At 29.9% G+C, this 10,240-nt stretch overlaps 1 protein-coding gene across 1 annotated transcript in view; it reads left to right on the top strand.

Moving 5' to 3' along the window:
* LOC117174400 overlaps positions 1-10,240 on the top strand; it is a 478,217-nt gene that overhangs the window by 405,132 nt on the left and 62,845 nt on the right. The gene's annotated exons all lie outside the window — the stretch shown is intronic.

Genomic DNA, 10,240 nt, shown 5'->3' with positions numbered 1-10,240 from the left:
TTTTTAACTTAAAAATAAATCCATAATAATATAGTCATAATTAAAGGTTTTTATTGAATTAAAAATATTGTGAGTCTAAATTATTTAATTTTTATCCCATTTTATTTGAAATTTCTTAATGTAGAAAAAGAATAAGTATTTAATATTTAGCAATATTTGAATTTTTATTTAAGACAAGTAAATTGATACCAAATATTTCAAAGAAAACAATTTGAAACTGAATTGTTTTACATAGAAAGCTTTGAATCTTTAGATTTTCAAAGAACTTTTAATTTTTTAGCGTTACAATTTTAATTGTTCTATTTAAAAAGTGTTTAATTTATAAGTGAAATTGTTAAATTTTGACGCAGAAATAACAATTGGACACTTATTATTTGTGGCAAAAATTTGAGTGATTTTAAGAGATATTTAGAATTTTTGAAATGATTTAAAATTAATTAAAAACTTGAAATTATTTCAAGTAATTTAAACAGTGTTAAATTTTTTTTCAGAACTTCTAAATATATTTTAAAATTGATCGAAATTTTCCTACAATTTTTGAAAATCCTGAAATTAAAAAAAAAAATCCTTAAAATCTTCCATGCTCTTCTTTGATCATTTTTTAAATCTCTTAAAATCTTCTTTAAACTTTCTGCACAAATTTTATTTTTAATTCGACTATAAGTATTTCAAATTATTTCAAGTTCTAAATTTAATTCAAATCTTTTTAAAACTTCTAAATATCTCTTAATATTACTCTAATATTTTTACATATAATAATTGTTTTATTCTTACTTATAAATTCAAATTTAATTTTTTAAATTGGCAGGATTTTCTAAAAGTCATAGAAAAAATTCAAAAATTATTTTGAATTTGGAAAAATTGACCACTTCTAGATTTCTCAAGATTTTGAAATAACATTTTAAAGCTTTTACAGGATTGCCTAGACTATTTAAAATAAAAATAATTCAACTTCTAATTTAAGAACTGGTTAAAAAATTATTTTTCAATTTTTAATGTCTAACTTAAAATTACTAAAAATAATATAATTTTGAAAATTTTTGAAGTTAATTTCTTGATTCTTTAATTTAGACTATTGGAAATTCTTCTTTTTGGTTAGAAATCCATTTTTTAATTAAAAATTTATTTGTAAGTGAAAACGTAAATGTTATTTTTTTCATTATAAATTAATATTTTTTGATGTTTTAAAAACGTATTTTTTGTTTGGAAATTTAATCTTTGGCAAAAATTTTGTTTAGTTGAAAATTCATGTACTTTTGTTGGAAATTTTTTTGGGTCGAAAATTGGATTTTTTTTTTAAATTCATGTGTTTCATTGGAAACTTCACTATTTTGTTGAAAATTAAACGGCTGGATTGATTATTCATGTTTTTTTAATTTGGCATTTTCTTAGAAAACTAATCTTTTCGGTTTAAAATTAATTTCAATTAAAATTCTTCTTCAATTTGGAATTCAACATTTCTAGAATTTATAAAAACCCTTTCAAAACGAAAGAAAAATTCGTTTTAACTGCGAATTTAACTATTCCAGTTGAAGATTCGTCATTTTTGTTGAAAATTCATCTCCGAGAATTAATTTTTTTTGGTTGAAAATTTAATTATTTCGTTGAAAAATCAGTAATTTGTTAGAAAGTCATTCTGTTCGGTTCAAAATGTATTTCTTTCTTGGTTGATTTTTTTTTTTTGAGAATTCGGTTGTTTAGTATGGTTCAGCATTTAACTGTCTTTTTTTCAAAGTTTTTTTTTTTTAGTTGAATTCAACTATTTTTTATTTATAATTAATTTTTTTTTTAATATCAACGACTATATTTTTCATTGAAAATAGATCTTTTCATTTATTTTTTTGTTTAGAAGATTAAGAATTTCAGTTCAAAATTCATTTCTTGTTAAAATATTTTTCTATTTTAACGTTAATTTTTTTACTGAAAATTGAACTAAGTGATTTAAAATTAATAAATTTTTGTTCCTTTTTTTCACAGAAAATTGAAATATTCCATTTTTGGAAAAATAATCTTCAGCTGAAAATTTAACTGTGTATTTGAAAATTAATTATTTTTTTAGTAGCAAATTCAACAAATTGTTTGCGGAAACCCGGGAAATGACAGTGAATTTATTTTTTTGGTCGAAAATTTTAAAAATATTTAGAAGAAAAATCGTTCTATGATTTTTCGTTACAATTTTAATTGTTAAATTTAAAAAATGTTTAAGTTGCAAGTGAAATTGTTGAATTTTGATGTTTACATAATAATTGGCAACTTATTATTTGCAGATTATTACAGATTTCCAATAGAAAATTTAGAAGCTTTTTCAGAATTATGAAGGGCTTCAAAATAATACAATTTTTTTTTTAAGATTTAAAGAAAAATTGAAAATGATTTTTCATTTCGAAAAATTATTTTTTAAAAATATTTAAAAAGATTTCCAAAATCATCAAAAATTGATCTGAAAGATTTTAAAGAAATTTGTGTTTAAATTTGCAGGTTTTTTGTCAAAATTGCTGGAAAAATCAATCGTTACTTTTTTGTTTTAATTGTTTTTGTGACTATTCTTACATTTTCATTATTTAAATGATTGCGGCCAGTTTTTGAGAGCTTGGAAATGGTAATTTTTTCACCCTGGAATTCGAAATTTTCGGAAATCTATAAAAACCATAAAAAAAAATAAATATAAGGTTTATTCGTTTCGTGTGTTGGTTAACAATTACATTTTTTGACTGCGAATTTAACTATTCCAGTTGAAGATTTATCATTTTAATTAAAAATTGATCTCTGGTTGAGAGTGAATGTTGAAAATTTAACTATTCGGTTGAAAGATAAAATCGTTTCAAAATTAATATTTTCCTCCATGACTTATTGTTGTTAAATATTAATTTTTTTTAACGGAAAATTCCATAATGCAATTTTTCGTTAAGAATTTATCTTTCTGGATTGAAAGTTCATATATTCTAGTTAAAGACCCATGCTTTTAGTTAAATATTCATATCTTATATTTAAAAGTAAACTAGCTTGTTAAAAAACCATGTTTTTTAGTAAAAAATTAATCTTTTTGTTGAAAATCTAACCTTTTTTTTCTAATTTTTTTTTATTGTTTGAAAATGAATGTTTAAAATTAAAAATCTATTTTATTTGAAATTTCTACTATTTGATTGAACATTCTTTTTTTGTTGTTATAAAAGTTATCTCATTTAGTTGGATTTAGGTTGAACCTTAAATTTAGCTGTTACATTATTTGATAGTTCAAAAATTTGGTTGGAAATTCATTTTTTGTTTTGAAGATTCATAATTTTAGTTGAAAATGGCCTTTTTCGTTTTATTTTAACGTTATTTTTTAAATTGAAAATTCAACTATTAAATTGTAAATTAATCTTTTTTGGCTGAGCATTTAACTATTGGTTGGAAATTCGTCTTTTTTGGTTGAAATATCAAGTGTTACATTTTTTTAGCTCCTCTGTTACAAGGTTTTGTTTTTGGTGAAGATTCATCTCCCGTTGAAAATTTGTTGTTCTTTTTTGGTTATCATCAATTTTTTTTACTGAAAAGTAAACTATTGGATTTTTGGAAAAATCCTCGTTTGATTGAAGATTCACCATTTTAGTTATAAATTAATTTTTTCGGTTGAAAATTGAACTGTTTTGTTACAAATTCGGAACATAATTTAAAATTTTTAACTGAACGTAACGCAATGTTTTTGGTTGAGGAATTAGGCTTGTTGCGATTAAAATAAAAATATTTTATACTTCGTAGAAAATTCATTTTTTTTGTTTGTTTAACTGAAAGTTAAAAAAAGTAGACCATTCATATGTTTAGTTAACAATAAAAGTCATCTTTCTTCTTCAAAATTCGTCTTTCTTTGTACAAAATTAATCTTCCTGATCAGAGAAAATGAAAAATTGTTCAGGGAAAAGTCAGGTAATTTCGAAATTGGGATTGGGTAACAACATTTACATTTTGATTAGGTTACGATAACTAGTTCCCTTGAAAAAGTAACTTACCATCACCGTACAGTACTAATTTCGTTTAATATATTTTCAAGCCAGCTTTTCTCCAATTTCCTCAGCTTGGCTTGATAATTAGATTCTCGTGGTAGTTGGAAGAGGATGAGGAACTTAACGAATTTCTATTTCCTAAGGACCTAAGACCTGGAAATGAGGATCCGTGTGAATGTGACGATCCTTTTGGAAAAGCTGCGGAGGTCGAAGGACAGGAAGGGGAGAAAGTTTGAGTTTGAGAAAAAGATGGTTAGAGGAAAGCAGAGAGAGAGAGAGAGAGAAAAAAAGGGGAGAAAGAGAGAGGTGTAAAAGCGTACTCGTGTCGCACGTACGCTCGTCTGACGGGGACGTGCTTGGAATCGCAAGTCCTCGTAGCCAGAGCCCAGAGCCCCGAGCCCCGGTACCAAGTACCAACCCCCTGAGTCCGCCACCACCTCCACAATACCCACCTCCAACATCCCTCTCGGCCTCATTGCGAAGACCAAACACATGCTCCCTATCTATCATCAAGATGTATTAGCGTCCAACATTTGCTGGCTGAACTCGTCCTCGTCCTGCATTATGCACGAGGCCTTACCTACCGCGATATCCTGATCCACATGCTCGCGGAGCCTCACTTGTTTTACATGTTCTCATGTTCAACCAGCTTTCGGCTTCGTACCGGAAATCTAGACGATTTCTAGATTAGATTGTCTAGAAGCACATTATTTAGAAGCACATCATGTAGAAATGAGCTTTTTATAGATGATACTAGACAAATAAAAGACTTAAAAGGGTTGCAAGGAAAACTTACTAGACACCACTAGATGAACTTTAGACTATTTCTAGATAAGATTATCTAGAAGCACATCATCTAGAATTGAGCTCTTTTTAGATGCTACTAGACGAATAATAGACTCAAAAGGGTTGCAAGTAAAACTTACTAGACACCACTATATAAAATCTAAACGATTCCAAGACAATATTGTCTAGGAGTACATTATCTAAGAGCAGATCATCTAGAATTGAGCTTTTTATAGATGAGACTATACGAATGCTATACTCAAAAGGATTGCAGGTAAAATTAACTAGACACCACTAGATGAACTTTAGACGATTTCTAGATGAGATTGTCTAGAAGCACATCATCTAGAATTTAGCTCTTTCTAGATGATGCTAGACGAATAATAGACTCAAAAGGGTTGCAAGTTAAACTTACTAGACACCACTAGATAAAATTTAAACGATTCGAAGACAAGATTGTCTAGGAGTACATTATCTAGGAGCAGATCATCTAGAATTAAGCTTTTTATAGATGAGACTATACGAATGCTATACTCAAAAGGATTGCAGGTAAAACTAACCAGACACCACTAGATGAACTTTAGACGATTTCTAGATGAGATTGTCTAGAAGCACATCATCTAGAATTTAGCTCTTTCTAGATGATACTTGAAGGAATAATAGACTAAAAAGGGTTGAAAGTAAAACTTACTAGACACCACTAGATAAAATCTAGACGATTTCTAGATAAGATTGTCTAGGAGCACATCATCTAGAATTGAATTCTTTGTAGATGATATTAGAAGAATGTAGACTCAAAAAAGTTGCAGGTAAAATATACTAGACACCACTATATGAAATGTAGACTCTTTTTAGGTAAGATTGTCCAAGAGCGCATCATCTAGAATTGAGCTCGATCTAGATGATACTAGAAGAATTCTGGAATCAGAAAAGTTGCAGATAAAACTTACTTGACACCACTAGATGAAATCTAGCCGATACCTAGACAAGAATGTCTAGGAGTACATCATCAAGAAGCATACCATCTAGAAGCATGTCATCTAGAAGCGTATTATCTAGAAGCACATCATCTAGAATTGTGCAATTTACTAGACACATCTAGATGAACTCTATCCGAACCCTAGACAAGGCGACTATCATAAAATTATCCTAGACTTCCGCTAGAGGAGCTGATACTAGAAATTATCTATAAATAATCTAGATTTCCTGTAGGGCTCTGCAGAATGCTTCAAAAAACATCAACTTTCTCCCAATTTCGCTACACCTTGATACAATTTTTTTTTTCTCTAAAATATGGAGAAAGATTACTGTGTAAATTTGAAGCAAATCGGAGTATATTTGAGGGTCCAGACTCCAGATCGTAATACTTATTATAACTTTCTGGCGTTCAGAGTGGAGAGTTCCCTGGGCAGGGGACTTTTTGATCTGGGTTCTTATTTAAATTCTTTCGAACTTCTTAAAGAAATTCCTCTTTTTTGCAGAACGTTCCCTCTTTTCTTTTTTTAAATTTAAAAGGAAACTGAATTAATAGAACACAATCAGAAAATCCAGAAAATTTTCGTTGAAAGTTTATTATTTTCAATTTATATTTTTGGTTTAAAGTTGAAATTTTTCGGTTAAAAATTCAACTATTTTGTTGAAAATTCAGTTGAGAATTCATCATTTTGTTAGAAAATTCATCGTTTTTGTTGAATATTTAACTATTCCATTGTTTTTGTTTGAAAACTGTTTTATTTCCGTTCAAAAATTGGTCTGTTTTGGTGGAAAATTAATCTTCTTGGCTCTAAGTTACCACAGTTTTGTGGAAAATAAACTTGTTTGTTAAAGTTTAATAGTTTTGTAAAAAATCGTCATTTTTACTTCAAATGAAGTTTTAGATTAATTTTGTTTTCTTCATTGACCAAAAACATTTTTAGTTGAGAAGTGCAACTCTTCTGTTAAAAATTCGTTTTATTATATTGTTGAGAATTCAACTATTTTATTGAAGTCATCTTTTTTAGTCGAAATCAACTTTTTTGTTAAACATTATTTTTTTAGTGAGAAATTGGTTCTTTAAATTGAAAATTCATATTTTCATACAAAATAAACTTCTTTTCATTGAAAAATATACTATTATATTTATGGTTCAGAATTCATCTCTTTTCGTTAGAAATTAAATTTTTCCAAAAATTCAACAATTTTGTTAAAAGTCATATTCTTCGGTTGACACTTACCTCTTTTCGTATGAAATTTCTTTTAAAAAGTCATATTTTTGGGCTTAAAATTCGGGCGTTTGGTTGACTTTTTTGCTCTTGACTGCTGCAAAATCTTTCTCAAATGCACATTTTTGTTTTCTTCATTTGAAAATTCATCTCTTTTGGTCAAAAATTAATATGTTTGGGTTGACGATTCAGCTCGTTTGTTGGAAATTTATTTCCTTGGTTGAAGAATCATAACTTGCTTATGTTTAATTATTGTATAAAAAGTGTGATTTTTCGCTGAAAATTAATGTTCCTGGTAGAACTTCTTCGTCAAAAATTTATTTCTTTAGTTAAAGATTCATCTCATGGGTAAGAACATTTAAATATTTTATTAAAAATTCGTTTTTTAGTTCAAAATAATTCTTCTTGGTTGAAAATTTATCGGTTTTGTTGAAATTGCAATTATTTTGTTGAAAATTCGTGTTTTTCGATTGAAAACGAAATAATTTACTTGAAATTTTTTTCTTCTTGACTGAAATATCTTCCTTGGTTGAAGATGCAATTATTTTGTTAAAAATTTATCTTGTTGGTTTGAAAAATTCACTATTTTGTTGAAAATTCGTTTTCTCTGTAAAAATGAACTTTTTTTGACTGAAAAGTCGCTTATTGCGATAAAAAATTAATAATTTTTTTTAAAGTAAAAATTTTTCTTAAGTAAGATCTTCCAATCCTCTCTCTCACAAGAGACAAAAAAACCCCTCCCCTCAGAAATGGGCTCACCTAATTTGTGGATGACCTCTAAATAAATTTGAAATTGGTATATTTGTTTTGTAACACTTAAAGATTTCGACCCGTGAAGGCTGTTATCAACAGAGTAAAAAATGTGTTTTTTTTTGTCTTCAGCTTGTAAATCTCTAGATCGGAATTAGAAATATTTTAGGCTCTTTGTTCTTGCTATAAATCTTTTTCGAAATTATTTGCCTGATGAGTTATCGGCTAATTAGTGAAGACAAAGTAAAAATGGCACAAAAGACTACCGGTGGTAAATCCTCTGAACAAATTGGAACACGATACCAGGTAACGAGGTGCAAAACAGGTCATAACATATCTTCTTTTGGTCATAGAGTCTTGATTCTGTTTCTATTTGAAAAATTGAAGTGGTTGCGTGCCTTTATTCGGTGTATCGACGTTTTGCTCTTTTTGTCACCATCCTGGTGTAAGAACTCTCGTCGAGAGTCGCAATTAAAATAGTATACGTTCGGATATTTGTTCTGTGTAGTATCAACAGAATTACGAGGCGTAAAAAGCTAATTCCCCACTTTTACGATGTACGTGCCGTGAGGGGGGGGGGGGGGGGGGGGGGGGGGGGGGGGGGGGGGGGGGGGGGAGATGAGAGCTTCCTCATAGGCATGCAGGTCCTGGAGCAGAAGCGACCGTTCTGTATACCGAATTCGAATCAATTGATTGGCTGTTGATTGGAAATTGAATTAGATCGGAATGCGCGTGTCTCTCAGCAGGGAGGGGCGATTCTGCTTCTACTTCTGCTTCTGCTGCCTTTCCAATGCGTTTGGAATATCAATGCCATCCACATTTCGAAGCTTCGACCCTTCCGTAACTTCCGCTCCCTTCGGCCTTCAATCGCACTACCCTCGAGCTTTTCCCTAAGCCTCGACCTTGTTCAGACAGCAGACAGCACGTTTTGATTTGCACCTGTGGAAACAAAAGACGATAGTCAAATAACCCTTTAAGTATAGACGTCATTTCTCAGTAGGCACAAAATTTGGCGACGTCTTTACGACATCGTTACGACAACTTTACGACATCCTATGTCCGTGCCGTTTCGGTGTCTGTGATATCGTAAAGACATCGTCAGATCATACGAATCATTTACGATATCGTAAAGATACCTTAACGATATGAACAAAGGATGTCATAGAGTTGTCGTAAAGATGTCGTAAAGATGTCGCAACGATGTCGTAAAGACGTCGCCAGATTGTGTGCCCAGTGGGTTGATTTTTACACCAACATCGACCCGAGGTCTTAAGGACCACTTTATATATAATATCTATAAAAAAAAGATAAAACAACCATCGCAGGGTCCCACTGGGATCAACTGCCATCTGTGAAAATGACACCGACTCACAATAGAAATGCGGTAAATCATACATGTGGCCGTGCGGTCGGTGAGATCACATAGCCATATCTCCATAGTAATTTGTTACTTTTTTCCCGAATCGGGGATAATCGGCACGTAAAATTTGACTGGAAGTGCCACGTTTCGTACTCTGGGTATACTACTTAAGCTGAATTTTGTGTGTGGTATCTGGCGTTTTGAATAATTTGAAAAAAATTGAAACAGTAATATAAAATTTTGACGCTACTGTGGACGCGCGGTCCACTAAAGCTAATAATAACGGCAACCTCGAGGAAGGCCAGGGGGGAGAACCCCCCACTTGAGAAGCATGGTGCGGTCTGTAAGACCGCACGTCCATACTTGAAGGTCAATATTAGTTACTGAAGAAATATATCGATTTTAAATTAAAAGCTATTTTATTCTGTTTAGGGGGACATCCACGAAATTACGTGAACTGATTTCGGGGGGAGGTGGGAGGCTTAGTAAAGTCTTACTGTTTCTAATGGGGGAGAGGGGGGGTTAGATATGACGTAAAATAAATTTGAACAAGAAAAAGGGAGTATATCAAAATATATTACAACTTCAAAGAAATTCCAGCAGAAATTCAATTGTTCAAATAAGAATATTGCACCTTTAACTAACAAGATAGATTATTAAAAAATTGTTGATTTTTTCAACGAAACCGATTAGTTTTCAACCAAGAACATTAATTTTTAACGTAATTGGCGCATTTTTAGTAAAATACACAAATTCTTAGCATAATAGTTCAATTTTTAATTTAAAATTATAGATTCAGAAACAAAAATTGAATCATTTAATTAAAAAAAAAAGAAATTAATTTGTTAACAAAGTAATTAAATATTCAACCAAGAAAGATAAATTCTCAATGAAAAGTATCATAGTTGACATTATCACCAAAAAAGATTTATTTTTTAGTTAAAAACAGTTGAATTATACCAAAAAATACGGATTTTCAACAAATTAGTTGAATCGCCAACCAAAACAGATTAGTTTTCAAATCAAAAAGAGGAATTTTCAACGAAAGATGATTTTTCAGGCAATAGAAAAAAAAAAACATCCAAAATGTTGAATTTTCAAGCTAAAAGGCAAATTTTCTACAAAAAATGGAATACTTAAATTTTCAGATAAAAAATTGT

Source organism: Belonocnema kinseyi, chromosome 6, assembly GCF_010883055.1.
Source record: "Belonocnema kinseyi isolate 2016_QV_RU_SX_M_011 chromosome 6, B_treatae_v1, whole genome shotgun sequence".
NCBI classification, from domain to species: domain Eukaryota; kingdom Metazoa; phylum Arthropoda; class Insecta; order Hymenoptera; family Cynipidae; genus Belonocnema; species Belonocnema kinseyi.
The sequence above is the reverse complement of the archived record's forward strand: the minus strand, read 5'-3'. Positions and strand labels throughout refer to the sequence as shown.